This window comes from Mustela nivalis (genome assembly GCF_964662115.1).
Source record: "Mustela nivalis genome assembly, chromosome: 4".
NCBI classification, from domain to species: Eukaryota; Metazoa; Chordata; class Mammalia; order Carnivora; family Mustelidae; genus Mustela; species Mustela nivalis.
The window spans coordinates 147,152,696-147,168,328 of NC_139023.1; the positions used below are offsets into that span (position 1 = coordinate 147,152,696).

The window sequence follows — 15,633 nt, forward strand, 5'->3', positions numbered from 1 at the left end:
TGATTATTGAATACCCATTGTGTGCCTTGCCTTGTGGGGCAGGGAGAAGGTTAGCTATAAAAAGTTCAAGGTGATTTCTTCTGAAGGGGCTTTCAGAGTAGTTGGGAGTGGTCTATACATATTCCCTGATTCCACCAGCATTTATTTAGTATTCAGGCTGTTAGCTTACAGTGAATGCATGGAAGACAATTAAAGAGTTGGTTATTATGGCCAGAACACGTTACTGTTTCCTGACACGGCATAGTTTTGGCACAGCTTTCGACTTTTATTGCACAAATTCTAGGAAAGATAAACCATTTACTGTCATTTTCAAAAGGTGGGACAATTAATTACTTAGTTGATTCCTCCTCTCCCAGCTCTGTCCTCTGATTTATTCCATATAGGGGGTACCTGATACCTGTATTTCACTATGAGTCAGCCCAAAGAACTTAATCCAGAAAACTCACCTGAATTCAAGTGATCAGACAATTGAAGCAAAAGTTTTAAAAAATGTAACTAATATTGAAATGTGAGGGAGTGTGAAATACTTTCCCACGTGAACACATTGGATGAGGGCCAAACCATGATCATATAGCATCATGGTTGTGCGAGTATCCTCATCTTTAACAAATTGTGCTGGTAATCCTAATTTCTTAAAGGGAACGGAAAAATTCTTTGAGATAAGGAAGGGATTATTTTTAAAATGGCAGATCAGGGGGCAGAGTTTGAGAATGGCCACCCGTATAATAATTGCAGTGAATTAAAACTCGGGTTTCAAAGGAAGAGTTTCATTAGGTTGAATAATACATCTCTTTTCCTGTCCATCTGGAAGCTTAGATGTTTGATCATCACCTTCTTGTATGAACACTCCCTGATTTTAATAGACATTTGAAATTATAAACCTAAAGTGTATGGAGGGGGAGATTTGAAGAGGAAATACACAATCGGAACCCCAGCTACTTTTAGCCTCTGCAAATTCACATTTGCTTTAGTTGCCCAATTATTAGCAACAGAGGATGATTCTGCTTGGTTTTTCTGCAGCCTTCAATGAATTTTCATTCAATCTTGCCTTATCACATAAGGGAACCAATCCTGGGGGATTGGTTTCATTCATGACTAAGAGCACTTACTGGGATCAGTACTTACAGTGGTTGAATATTTCGTCTATACAAGAGAGAAAAGGTATTTGGGGTATGTGTGTGTAACAATAGTGATTTTCAAAGGCACACCAAAGTTGGGCCCACCATTTTGATTGACTTGAGTAACCATCACTTAATTTTCTGCTAATGAGAAACATGACGGCCAATCTCTCAGTGCATTCCTTTCTGAAGCCTTGGGACAGAAACAGGAGGAGAACTAGAGTGAGTGGGCCCTGGGGTCCCTGATTTGCACCTATGTCCTCCCCTGAATCTGTATTTATAGGTATTGTTAATGAATATAGGTTGGTCAGAAGTGGCTTTGTCCACCTGTTGTAGGGGGGTCTGCTGTTCTCTAGCAAGGCTTTGGGAAAGGAGGGAACAGGCTCCCTCAACCCATATACCATGCAGCTTGTGGGACACTGGTGTCTACATTTGCATTTACAGGTGCTTAGCAGGTAATCATCAGAAAAAATGGGTGTGGCTCCAGTTGAGATATTAGGTTTTGGTGAAGGGAAAAGCCAGTGTAGTGAATATGACTGAGGAAAGCTACCTCTTTACTCTTTTCCTTTGTGTCCTTGGCAAGTTCCTCTTTGAGCTACAGTGAGGTTAGGTTGGTTACCATCTGTGAAGGACTCTGAGCCTCTTGGAAGAGAGCAGAAAGGCCATACTATTGGCCCAATTACCCCTTTCTGGTGCCCAGAGGTCCCTCAGCCTCCTCCCTTCCTCTTAAGAATTCCCTTTATTCTCCCTCAGACACAGTTTAACCAGGAATGCGGAATCAGGAGCCTTTCTTCCAAAGTTCGCAGGCTCTTCTTCCCACAGCAAACCTATGTGGCTGGGGAGTGATTCTCCATTTCTGCAGGGCGGGTGCCAGTGAGTAAACTATATAGGAGTTCCACTGAACTTGATAAAATTCCCAGATCTGTAAAATGTTTTTTGATATTCCCTGCCATTGTGTCTCCCCTCATCCCCTCTCCAAGCTGATAACTCACAGCCCCTGGTGCCCAGTGACCATGCTGCCTTCTTGCTATCAAGGCCGCTCTTACCCCATCCTGATGCTGATGCCCATTCTAGGTCTTTCTTCCTCCAAAACAAGTTCTGAAATCACTCTTCTCCTTTGCCCTCACCTCCCATTCAAAAATCCGTTCCTTGTGTTTATCTTAGTTAGAAGGACATCCCAGTGATTGAAGGTTTCTATCTGTTATGTGAATGACTGATATGTAGGTTACCCCCAGAGATACGTGTTTGATAGTAGGCTAGCCTGTTCAACAAAATGAACATTTAGTTAGCCAGATATGTGGTAGAGCTTTGGCTAGAAGCCATGAACAAGGGCATTCATTTGATACTGTAGCGGCCACATTGTTTCAAAAGAGGAGACATAAATATGAACATTTGTATGTTCAGGATTCCAAAAAGCCCAAGACCCATCAGGGAACAAAGGGAAGAGAAAGAAATGGTGGTAATCCATAACTAAAAAAATCATTGTGATGAAAAACACATAACATACAGTTTATATTGATCATTTTTAAATATACAATTCAGTAGTGTAAGTACACTCCTATTGTTGTGTAATCAGACTCCAGAACCTTTCCTTTTTAAAACTGAACTCTGTGCCCATTAAACACTAACTCCCATATCCCCTCCCCACCAGGTCCTGGTATCAACCATTTTACTTTCTGTCTCTATGGACTTGACTACTCTAGATACCTCCTATAAGTGGAATTGTGAAGCATTTATCTTCCTGTGACTGGCTTACATCACTTAGCATAATGTCCTTAAGGTTATAAACCATGTTCTAGCCTGTGACAAGATTTCTTTCTTTTTCAAAGGTTGAATAATATAATTTCTTAAATTTTAATAAGACATTGATGACTGAAAATTTGTGGCACAATTAATAATTTTGCAATCAATTAATTGTGGGAGGAAGTAAGAAGGGTTACACTGGGAATGAAATAGACTCTTCCAGCCAGAGACCTGAATAGAAGAAAACTCTCACCAGCTAAACAGCCTCTATCATCTGTCTCCCTTGTGGCTCAAAGGTGGAGAAGAAAATTGCTGTCATTGAAGGTTCAATGGCAACATCTGGTTGAATGCCCCATAGTTCATAAACTCATGGGAATCAGGAGTTGGCTGGGCATTTTCCTACCCGTGGTAAAGATAGGCTAGTTTTTCTTTTTTCTTTTCTTTTTTGTTACATAAATTAACCCATTTATTATAGGCTAGCAGTGTTTCAAATGGTGGAGCTTCTACTGGTCTTTCAACTTCTTCAGTACTCTGATGGCAGAGTTTACTGTGAGGGCAGAAATGGTGTTGCGGGTCCAGGGGCCACCAGCAATGGTTTCCATGCAGGAGCCACAGAGCCAGATCCCCACAGCTCCTCTTTTTGTCTTGGTTTTGCCACAGAAGGAGCAAGTGTATTTGGCTTGCTGGCTTATTTCACTCCTCTTTGCCATTTTCCTGAGGGAAGCACCATAATGGGTTCTGTATTTACCTATGACTCCAACCTTCTTGGTGCGTCGAGCCATGTTGCTGCCTACTAGGTCTGAGCCCAGAGAGGCTTTTCTTGTGGGGTCCTTTGGTGCCAGTGCCCCTTTCTCCTTTCTTGGGAGAGTCAGAATTGACCATGGGGTTGAACGTACACTGCCATTGGATAGTAGAGCTTGAAAGAGACGTAATGATTATTTAATCACCTCATTCTAACAGTGGAGAAAGTGATGCCCAGAAAAATTATGCTTCATCCCACAGAATTCTTGTGATGGTTTCAGGGTGAGTTTGGAGGCCTCTGACTGCCCAGTCCCACTGCAGTCCTGTACCAATAAAATCTTGTTATTTTGGTAACATTATATAATTCTAGAATGTACGTTTATATTCTAGATCCTATATTTTAGAATGTGTAGAATATATTATTTTGAGACTTACCTCAACACCTTCTGATATAGGCATTTTCCCTTTTTATAAATGACACTGAGATTTAGTGATATTTACTGACCACCCCCAAGGTCTTGCTCTGTAGTTAATGTATGACCTAGGATCTGAACTTGACTCAGTGCCATACTTCTTCTTTTTTTTTTTTTTAAAGATTTTATTTATTTATTTGAGATAGGAGAGAGAGGGTGTGGGGGAGGAGGGGCAAAGGGAGAAGGACAAGCAGAGTCCATGCTGAGTGTGAGCCTGACCTGGGGCTTGATCCCACAACCCTGAGATCATGACATAAGCTAAAATCGAGAGCTGGATGCTCAACCGACTGTACCACCCAGGTGCCCATCAGGGCCATACTTCTTGCACTATTCCATCCACTGCCAGAGATAGTTAGAGAGCTTAAATGTACAATTTAGTTTTGCAGGCAAAATATTCTGTATCCCATCAAACTTTGTATGTTCTATGGGGTTGGCTGTGCTCAATGCTTTATGTGTGCTATCTTATTAATCCTAAGGTAATTCTATTGAGTAGGTGCTACTGTTACCCTTATTTTGCTAAAGAAATGTCTGAAGGTAAAAGAAACTTGCAAAGCAACTTGATAACCAAAAGTAGAATTTGAACCCAGGTCCATGTGACTAAATAGTCTTTTAATCATTATGATGTACTGAATTGCTTTCTTTATTAATTATTCTTTTGTCATTTTATCTCCAAAGAATTAACTATTACAAAATAGTTCTGAGTGCCTACCTTTGTTTGTTTTCTGTTTTGCGGTGTACTCTGTAAAGCCATTTGTAAAAAGGACTGCTGATCTGTCTTTATGAATGTGCCCTAACCTGCTGATATTCTGTCCATCATTTTTTTTTTAATCATTTTTTTTTTAACCCAAGAAATGTCTTCAGATATCACTGGGACAGAGACCCAATCTGACAGTGTGAATGACATGCTTTTCTAAGATGAGAGCAATGTGATGACAATGTGATTTTTCCACTGGATGTAAATCATGAACTACAAGCAAATAACGAGGGAGCCATCAATAAAAACATTGGCAGATGGACTGATGGACACTTGAATTTGGTTGGCTGCAGCCTGGGGCAAAGGCTGGTAGCATAGGCCAAGAGCTGCATGCAAATAGTGCTTTGAAGGGGAAGCATCTGGTCTTGAAGGTGGTGGCTTGGGGTGTGTTTCTGAGACGTGTATCCACTGCTTGCCCGGTCTCTGATTTCGAGGCAGCTCTCCAGCGGAAAGAACTCCGAAGTAGGAGTCAAGAAACCCAGCCCATAGTCCTGGCTCTTGTTCACTAGCTGAGCCATCTGCACAGTCACCTAACCTGAGCTGTCATCAGGCGGGGCCTTGACCTCCAAGACTCCTCTCATTTCCACCAAAGGCTCTAAAGAAAGTGATGCTGTCCCCGGCTGTTCTTCCTTTGTTTTGTTTTGTTGGTTTTTTTTTTTTCAACATTGAGATAAAATTCATATAACATCAAATTCTCCTTTAAACTCCTTTAAACCATTATCATCTACAATTCAGTGACTTCTAGGACATTCACAGTCTTGTGCAACCATTTAATTCCAGAACATTTCATGGCTCCAAAAAGAAATCCCGTATGCATTAAGCAGCTACTCCCCAATACGCTCTCACCCCAACCTATGGCGACCACAAATCCATGTCTGTCTCCATGGATTTGGCCTGTTCTGGACATTTTGCATACATGGCATCCTACAACATGTGGCTGTTTAGGTCTGGTTTCTTTTACTCCTTGTAACGGTCTCAAGGTGAACCCTCGCAGTGGCGTGTGTCAGTCCTTCGTTCCTTTCCATCACTGAACACTATTCCATTGTTTGTATATATCACATTTCATTTATCCATTCACCAGTTTATGGACATTTGGGTTGTTTCCACTTTTTGGCTTTCATGAATAATATCATGGTTACCATTCTTCTGCAAGTGTTGGTTTAAATATATGTTTTCAGTTCTTTTAGGTATACACATAGGCACAGAACTTCTAGATCATACGGTATTCTGTGTTCAACTTTTTGGGGAGCTGCCAGACCGTTTCTCACAATTTTACTTCCATTTTACATTTCCACCAGCAATGTACAAGGGTTCCAATTTCTTTCTGCTCATCCTCCACAACACAGTGTTTCCCCCCTTTTATGGATTATAGCTGCCCCAGTGGTTGTGAAATGGTATCTCATTGTGGTTTTGATTTGCATTTCCCCAATGACCAAGAATCTGAGCAGCTTTTCATGTGCTTGTTGTCCATTTGCATACCTTCTTTGGAAGAATGTCTATTCGAGTGCTTTACCACTTTTAAAAAATGGAGTTGTTTGTCCTTTTGTTGTTGTATTGTATGAGTCGGTTTTTTTTGTTCGTTTGTTTGTTTTCTAAGATTTTATTTTTACGTAATCTCTACACCCAACGTGAGTCTTACATTCACAATCCCAAGGTCGTGCTCAACTGACTTAGCCAGCCAGGCAGCCCTACGAGTTCTTTATATATTCTGAATATCAGATACGTGATTTGCAAATATTGTTTCCCATTTTTTTTTAAGATTTATTTATTTATTTTAGAGAGAGTGTGCACAAACAGGGGGTAGGGCAGATGGAGAGGAACAGAAAGAATCTTATTGCAGAATCCAAGAATCAAGATCAAAATCAAAGAATCCAAATTGCAGGCTCCACATTCAGTGCACCACAGAGCCCCACAGGGGGCTTTACCTCAGAATCCTGAGATCATGACCTGAGTGGAAAAACCAAGAGCTGGGTGCTCAACTGACTGAGCCACCCAGGTACCCCTATTTTCCTTCCAGTCTTTGGGCTGTTTTTTTGTTTTGTTTTTTTTTTTTTTTTTTAATCTTCTTCATATGTGCCTTTTGATGCACAGAAGTTTTTAATTTTGGTGAAGCCTGATTTATCTGTCTTTACTTTCGTTGCTTCCGCTTTTGGTGTTATTATTATTCCCAGTTATTCTCAAAACTACTGGATCTACTGAAATCTAGCGAAGAAGTTCCAGGGCCTCATTTCTTGGAATGATAGTTATGTAACTAAGTTCCGTTGCTTTATGGGAATTTTGAAATTCATTTAGAATAGTATTTCCAATAGGTCAGTATTCTTGAGTGTTTTGTGTACTACCTAAGTCTGATCTATTTCATGATCCTGTTCATATAAAGAAATTTATTTCCTTTGTGTGTATTCACACACATATTTGGTATTTTATATAAATATATATACACACAAGTTTTCAACTTCAATGATATATGTAATAAATATAAATCAATCAATCAATCTATCTATCTACCTATCTATCTCTCCAGTGATTTGGGAACCACAGGGATGGTTTTGAGGAGGGCAATGACTAAAAAGCTGAATTTAGGAAAAAACAAATTTGAGAAACAAATTGAATTTTATTTTGTTCTATTTTTTTCTTTAGAGATAGCATGACAGTACCATGTTTATTGTATACGTGATGAGAATTTTTTTTTAAAAGAAAGAAATCCTTGATAATCTAAAAATCCTTGATTATCTAAAAATAAGCATTGATAATATTTTGGTATAATATTTTTCCCAGTCTTTATACTCCCACCAAAAATGAATAAGAAATACTGTTTTTCAGCATTTCTGATATCACTAGGTATTATAATTTTTATAGATATTTCCCAAATTTGTAGGTGACAAGTGGTATCTTGCTCTTTGCCAGTTTTCCTACTAAAGCATTCATATTTTAAACACTGATTTATAAAAATTCTATATTAGAATATATCCACTTCAGTGTCAACTTGTTAGACATTTTTTTGTTAGTTTGCATCTGATTTTTTTTGTGGCCTTTATATTTTGACATCCAAATTTAAATTTTGAACTTAAATCAGTTTATCTTTTCTGATATGTTCCTACCTTTGAGATTATTATTTACTTATATTTTCTTCTAAAACCTTTTTGGATTCTGTGTTTATTTATATTTAAATTTATATTTATATAAAAATTAAATGCAATTAATTTTTCAATACCTTGAAATTAGGTGTAACCTAATTTTCCAAATAGCTAGCCTGTTGTCCTAATGGCATTTAGTGAATAATTATGTTTCTTGACTTATTTTTTTATATACTCCACCTTTCCATATGTCTGGATATCAATTTTGGCTTCTTGCCGTTTCATGGATCTGCCTTACTGATGTAGTGGTTCAAAACTGCTTTAGTTACTTTTGCTTTTAAATATTTTTATTTTTTTCTGTTTTGCCACCATTCAACTGAATTTTCCATGAAAGATATTATCAGTTACAGAAACCTGATAAGATTTTTACCAGAATTATGTGAAATTTATCTAGTGAACTGGAAGATATATATAATTTTTAAGATAACAAGTCTTTCTACCTAAGCTTATAGTATGGGCTTCCCTTTTATCTTTTCAGGCATTCTATTCTGTTGCTCTGAATTTTTTTTGTTGTATTATTCCCAGTGCTTTGTTGTTATTGTGAATATAATTGTCATTATATTGTGTAGTTTACATTCTGTGTGATGCTTGAGTTTTATATTAATTAATAGCAGAGTACATTATTCGATTTACTCTTGGCTTTAATATTTTCCAATTGATTCTCTTGGGACAAGAGATAGTAATAGTAGTATTATTACCTAATATTACTTTTATGTCTTTTTTCCACTGCCCTTACTTATTATTTCTTTTCTGTGTCTGACTACATTGATAGAGTTTCTAGAACAATGTTGGATAATGGTGGAAGTATTAGGGCTCCCTGTTTGATAATTGACTTTAATGAGAAGGTCTCTATACTTCACTATTGTTTGAGAGAGATATTTCCACCATGTTAAATAATCATTGAATTCCTACTTGAGCCTACTGGTAACATCCTTCAGCCAGCAATCCCTAGGAGCACACTTGCGGTTGAACTAGATGGGTTTATTACTTGTAGTGAGGGAGAACACACACTGTGGAGACCCATGGGGCATCTTTGTGAGGGGGTACTTGAGAGAGATTATTTGGGTTTCAGTGGGGTGATTTGGGGGAGGGTCCAAGGAAATGAGGGTTCCCCATGGGCTGGGGATGCAAAAAGGAAGACAATTCTATGATTTGTTGTCTCAGTATATCTTACCTGTACAAGGAGAGATTGATGAGACAGAGCTCGAGCTGTGATTGGGAAAGAAGCAGCCGACACTTAGAGCATTTAGGATGGGGGATTTGGTACTTTGTGACTTGGACAATGTTTATATTTTATCAGACATGATTAGAGAGGGGTTTCATTTTTGTCTTGATCCGTCAGGGTCACGGAGTGTTCCAATGTCAATAATACTCTCTGAAATTGATGTTCAACAGAACAACACCCAGCCCAGCTCTTGGAAAGTATTTTCTGTTTCTCAGTATATTCAGAATTCCATCCCTTGGGAATCCAAATCCCAGACCCCAATGAACTTAAACTTTTAGAGTTTGGAAATCCTAGCTTCTTCCCTTCCCTTCCCTGTGAGTCTGGGACATGAAACGCAGTCTCCGGCCTGTGAATCCTAAGCCCTGCGCCCTTCCTCACCAAACTGGCCCCGGAACAGAGCAGACCTCTTTCCGACCCTCTGGGAACCTCCCCGAGGTCCCCCCCTCCCCATCTCAGAGGACTCCGGAGGAAATCTGCAGGGGTTTGCGAGTGGGTGAGGGGAGCCTGAACTCTTCCTGTTTGTACATAGATTTATTTTTCAGTTCCAAGGAAGGTGAATACATTTTGTGAAAAAAAAAAATTGATTTGATCTGATAGATCATCTAGTGTGTTTCCTGTTTCTGTTTTAGCAATACTTTCCTACCCTCGAATGCAGATGCCAAATAATTTCTTGAATGTTTCCTCCCCCTCACCCCCCATGATACCTCCTATCCCTTGTTCTCTAATAGTTTTTGATAAGCTTGTTATTATTATATTTTTTTTTTACTTGCGTTCTTACCTTCTACTAAAGTGAGATCCCATCAGAATCCATGTTTTTAGCCGAGGGATGTGTGAACTGACTGCTACATGCATCGTTGAATCTTTGCTAGGCTTATAGTTTGAGGCTTGATTCGAGGACCAGCTGCCTGTCCCATTCCCATTTTCTGGAGCTGCATTGGCAGACTTTGGCTTTCACACTCCAGTGAAATTTCAAAAACAAATTTGGGGAACAAGCTAAGGGTTGCCAAATTTTTCTGTTGCCAAAATAGGGACACTAAAGAACCAAACAACCAAACCAAACAAAAACAGTACTACACAGTATCATCCTCTAACGCAAAGAACAATTTAGTGCCAAAGCCATGAAAGGGAAAATAACTCCAGGATTTAGAAGTATGCATAACTTGAGCTTTATGAAAAATTACATGTCTTGTCCTCATTTTTCTCACTCTGACCTAGTGCGTGAATCCTTTGCCCCAGGCAGCCTGGTATCAGCTACCAAACCAGCATGGTGGAGGTGGTCTCTCTTTTGCTTCTCCTGGTCTGTCCTTTCCTGAGTAGTCTCTTTCCAGAAGTTGTTACAGCTGTTGGATAAAGGACCACCTCTCACCCGCTAGGATAAGCAATTGTTCTCAAATGCACCTGGGATTTGTTACAACCGGGGTAGTGAGACACACAGAATGGAAATGGCTGTGCTGAAGGAGGAGGTTTCTGTCCTCATGGACCCCTAGAAGGGGAGACAGAGCATGCGCACAGAGCTCCAAGAGAAGTACCCGGGTTCGTCAGGAGGCAGTGGGATGAGGGAAGACAAAGCTAAGAGCCATTATTTCTGGTAAGGAACATGCAAGGCAAGGAAAATAGTCTTAGTTTGGATAATTTTAGGGACCCTGGGGCATAAGAGCTCTTCCTAGTTGTCCGATACTTGGCCCTGGGGTGAATAGGGCAGTTGGACAATGGCCTTGAGTTTAAGAGCTTCGAAAACGAGGTAGATGACTGTATGGGCTCTTGATTCGTTTGGGTATGAAAGATGCACTCCCGAGAGAGTTTGGGAATGTAGGAATTGTCTAGTCCTGCAAGGGGCAGTCTTTTGAGGGTCAGTAAAGCCCCGGATGTCCTAGCACAGAAATACAGAACATAAAAAAGACATGATTGAATACAGTACTAGCTGGCAATAGCAGACTTAAGAATATTACAAGATTCTGAACTTAGATATCTCCTGGTTTTAGGTTTATAGAATTACTGGGCACTTTTGTGCTTGTACATTCTTCATTAGTACTTATTTGGAATGTTTTATCTGCAATTTCTCGCCCAATGCCTTTTTAAGTCTGAAACCCATAACTCAACTTTTAAAAACTTGATGTGTGTTCAGAGTTATAGTTACAATCACTAAAAAAAATGGAACCAAAACCTGCTCATTCCACTGCTGGTCCACTTTATTTCTTTATATAAATGAACTACATTTCTTACAGAGCATATGCTCATGCCAAAGCTGGTAGTGAAGATAGTTAGGAGAAAAAAAATCAACCGCAAAAAATTCTCATCCACAGTTCTGCGCCCTAAATCTCCTCCAACTTCAAGGACAGAATTCGCAAAAGCAGGATTTCTGGGCAGGATCAGCTTGACCTTCAGATCGTGAGTTCATCCAGTAGCCATGAGCCCACTAATCATGGTGTTATCCCAGTTCCCTCAGCCTCACCACAGCACATGAGCAAAAGGGTATCTTTTTAATGTTCTTCTGGAAATAACCTTTAACTGGTCTGAGGTAGCCTAATGAAGGTGTGGACTCTAAAATCATTCTGCAAGATTCAGGAATTAAGCCCTATGTGGAATTACCCAAGTTTGAAATCAGAGGAAGCAATGTGGGGATGGTCTACAAACTTCTCTAACCCAACAGAACCAAGAGCTGCTTTTAGAATTCTTTAATGTTTAGCATTATCACCATTTGGTTCTTTTTCCTTCCTTGTGGCCATTTAGTTAGGACAGAAGATGTACTTCTGTGAGGAAACCACTCCCGTGTTGTGCAGGGCACACTCAGTTCTTAAGGTTTCCTTGAATGTTGCTGGAGAACTTAGTGTGTAAAAGATTAGGGTGACTGTTCCACGGTACAGAGAGCCTTTGCTTATACCAGATGGTGACTTCGAGCAAATCACCCATTTCTTTTAGACCTGCTTTCTTGTTTGAAAAGCAGGCATCAAAAGAGCGATTCACAGGTTAGTGTGAAGACTGGTGGTATCACATGTGCATTGCTTGGCCTGAGTGAGAAGGTGGACACGTGTATGAATAATTAGAGCGCCATTTGGTGAGGTCCATAACAGAGGTACAGAAGCCCTGCTGTGGGGACACCAAGGTGGGAAGGGTTTCTTTTCTGTTAACTTACAGCAACAAACCGTAAGTGGGTTTGGAAGCCTTTCCAGGACAAAGACAAATGCTCGACGTCTTCTCTACACTCAGGTCTTACACAGTCTCCATCCTCCTTCTGTCAGTGGCTCACTTCACAGGATTCACCCTGAGGTTGTAGGGGGAACAAGTTTTGAGAGAGGAACCCATGTATCTTCTTACCGCTAACTATATCACCTTCTATCCCTGGTACTGTCCTGCCCTCCTGCTGCTCACAGCAGAAGAAAGGTCCTACTGTCTCTCCAACCATCTGCTCACCTACAACCTGAATGCATCACTTCTTACCTCCTGAAACTGTCCACCCCCGTCACCTCTACTGCATCGTTTCTACCACTTACAAATGTCCTTTAACACCTCCATTAAAAAACAGCAACAACAAAACTCACAGAATCCTTTCTTGACTCCACAATCTCCTGCAGAGCTACCATTTTTCTATTTCTTTTCTTAGCAGATTTTTCTGAAGTCTTGCCTGTATTTGCTGTCTCCGCTTCTTCAGCTTCCTATTTAGAAAATGAACTTGCTAGGGGTTCCTGGGTTGCTCAGTCTGTTGAACTTCCGACTCTTGAATTTGGCTCAGGTCATGATCTCAGGGTCATGAGATCCAGGCTAGCATTAGGCTCTGCAATGAGCGTGGGGCCTGCTTGAGATTCTCTCTCCTTTTCCCTCTGCCTCTGCCCCTCCCCCAGCTCGCATGCTCTCTCTCCCACTAAATAAATAAATAAAAACTTAAAAAGAAAATGAATTTTCTGTATATCACACAGAAATATATTACTAAGCACGGAGATATGGCTAAAGCCCACTTCAAGCATTTTTCCCATCCTGTCTCTCCCCTGACCAAGATTTATATGTTGCCCTGTATCCTTTCAGCCCTGTTTCCACATATGTACGTGTGCATATGTCCTTGCAAAAACGTGTAGTCTTGTTAGTGTGTTTGTTTTACCTAAATGATACCACCCCGTATCAGCAATTTATCTCTTTTCTCTCTTTGTTTTAGAAGTCTGTGTTACTATATAAAAATTATTTTAATTCACATAAATTCATATTCTTTTAGCTTCTGATTCTATTAATAATTGCTAATGTTTATTGTGTGCTGACCATGTCCCGTGTTTTACATGTGGTTACTTATGTAGCCCTTTCAGTGGTACTGGAGAGTAGGATTTCTTGTCTCCATTTTTAAATAAGATTTATTTATTTCTTTTAGAGAGATAGAGAGAGTGGGGGAACAGGGGGAGGGGCAGAGGGAGAGGGAGAGAGAATCTCAAGCAGGCTTCACACTAGCTCTAGCTGCTCGTGGGTCTCCAACTCACCACCTGAGATCAGACCTGAGCCAAAATTGAGAGTCGGCCACTTAGCCAACTGAGCCACCCAGGCGCCCCTGCTGGAGCTCTTGTTTCCACTCGAATGAGGAAACTGAGGCAGAAAAAGACAAAGTAACTTGCTTAATTAAGTTTATATGCTCAGTAAATGATAATGTTAGGGTATAAAATCAGGGGCTCCAGATTGTGTTATTAATCATGCCATTGTTCTACAATATGAATATACCATGGCTGATTGAGCTGGGTTTCTGTTATTTACAGTTGTTATTAGTAATAAACAATGCCTCAGCAAGCATCTTTACATGCTTGCAAGCCTGTGCAGGGGTGTGCGCTTCTCGATGGTAGATGCTGGAGAGGAAAGTTCTGGGTCATGGGGTGAGCACATTTACCGTTATGGATATTGTCAAATCCCCTTTCAGAGGGCCTCTCCATTTCATATTCTCAGCCACCTGATAGGAGCATACCATTTCTTTATCGTTTTACCAAAATTTTAAAAATTTTGCAATGGCACAGGTTAAAAATGGTATCTCATAAGTTTCACTTACCTTTTTCTTTTTAAAAAAGATTTATTTATTTATTTTGCTGGAAGAGAGAGAGAGGGTGCAGAGGCAGGGACAGAGGGAGAGGGAGAGAGAGTCCCAAGCCAACTCCCCACTGAGCACGGAGCCCAACATGGTACTCGATCTCACTACCCTGAAATGACAACCTGAGCCGAAAACAAGCGTCAGCTGCTTAACCAACTGCGCCACCCAGACGCCCCAGTTTCACTTGTGCTAGTGGGTGGAACATCTTTTCCTATGGTCGCTAGTTATTTACAGAATTTCTTTTATGAGTTGCCTGTTTATAATCTTTACCTGTTTTTCTGTGGGAGTATTTGTCTTTTTCTTTTCTGTTTGTAGGAGTTTGCCTATTTTGTATACCACAGCTCATACAGATCGCTTCCATATGGCTTCTGTCTCTACTAACTTGTTGAGGTCATAGGATCCTTCACACAGTGGCTTCAGTAGATCTCTGTCCTCCTACTCTATCTCAGTAGGTCGCGACCACGCCCGCTGTAGTGGGGTGGAGGGTCTCGGAGCTGGTCAAGGAAAAACATGACCGCTAGATGGCAGTAGCACGCAAGAGTCTTATTTGGGTGGGTCCTTTGACAAGGTGCCCGGCAGAGGAGGCAGAGGAAGTCGCTCAGAGCTAGAGACCTTCCAGGGGCGGAGGGGGAGCCACCATGCCAAAGTGGAAGAGAGCAAGGGAGCTTTTGGGGGAGAGGGACACACTAGGCGACGGGGTTGGGGTTTCCATGCCTAGGTGATGTTCCTCAGCAGCCCAGTGGGGTGTCTCTGGGTCAGAAGGCTTCAAAGGGCAGCAGCAGCCTGCGGGTTGTTTTCTTTATAGCTGTAAGGTTGGGTTAGCCGTATTGGGTGCAGTTTTGTGGAATCTGCAAAGCAGGCAGGCTCTAAATGGCTTTAAAAAATGCATTTACAGGGACGCCTGGGTGGCTCAGTTGGTTAAGCGGCTGCCTTTGGCTCATGTCATGATCCCAGCATCCTGGGATCGAGCCCCACATCGGGCTCCTTGCTCAGCAGGGAGCCTGCTTCTCCCTCTCCCTCTGCCTGTGCTCACTCTCTCTGACAAATAAATAAATAAAAAATTTAAAAAATGCATTCACAGCAATTTGAGTTTGGTGTTGGCGGACTTTGAGCCTGAAGTCCCAGTGTACTGTGAAGAAAAAGCAATGTAGGGTCCAATATATAGGGGCCATCTGTAACCCATTTACTTAACACTCTTTTTAAAACTCTCCTGATTTACATGATGCTTCAGTCAGGTTTTCTTCCTAATCACCGATCTCTTGGTCCAGTTTGCTGATTCACACCTTCAATCCACCCTCTAGACCAGCGATTCTCAAATTTTGTGGACTCAGGATGCCTTTAAATTTTGAAAAATTGAGGTTCCCCGAAGAGCCTTTGTTTTTGCAGGCCATA

General features: G+C 40.8%; 1 protein-coding gene and 1 pseudogene across 2 annotated transcripts in view; one reads left to right on the forward strand and one right to left on the reverse strand.

Annotated features, from left to right (window-relative positions):
* Positions 1 to 15,633, forward strand: part of DPYSL2 (dihydropyrimidinase like 2) — a 128,829-nt gene that overhangs the window by 1,832 nt on the left and 111,364 nt on the right. The window lies entirely within an intron of this gene.
* LOC309863405 (large ribosomal subunit protein eL43 pseudogene) lies at positions 3,280 to 3,740 on the reverse strand (annotated as a pseudogene). The gene has a single exon. The product of its transcript is annotated as a large ribosomal subunit protein eL43 pseudogene (transcript).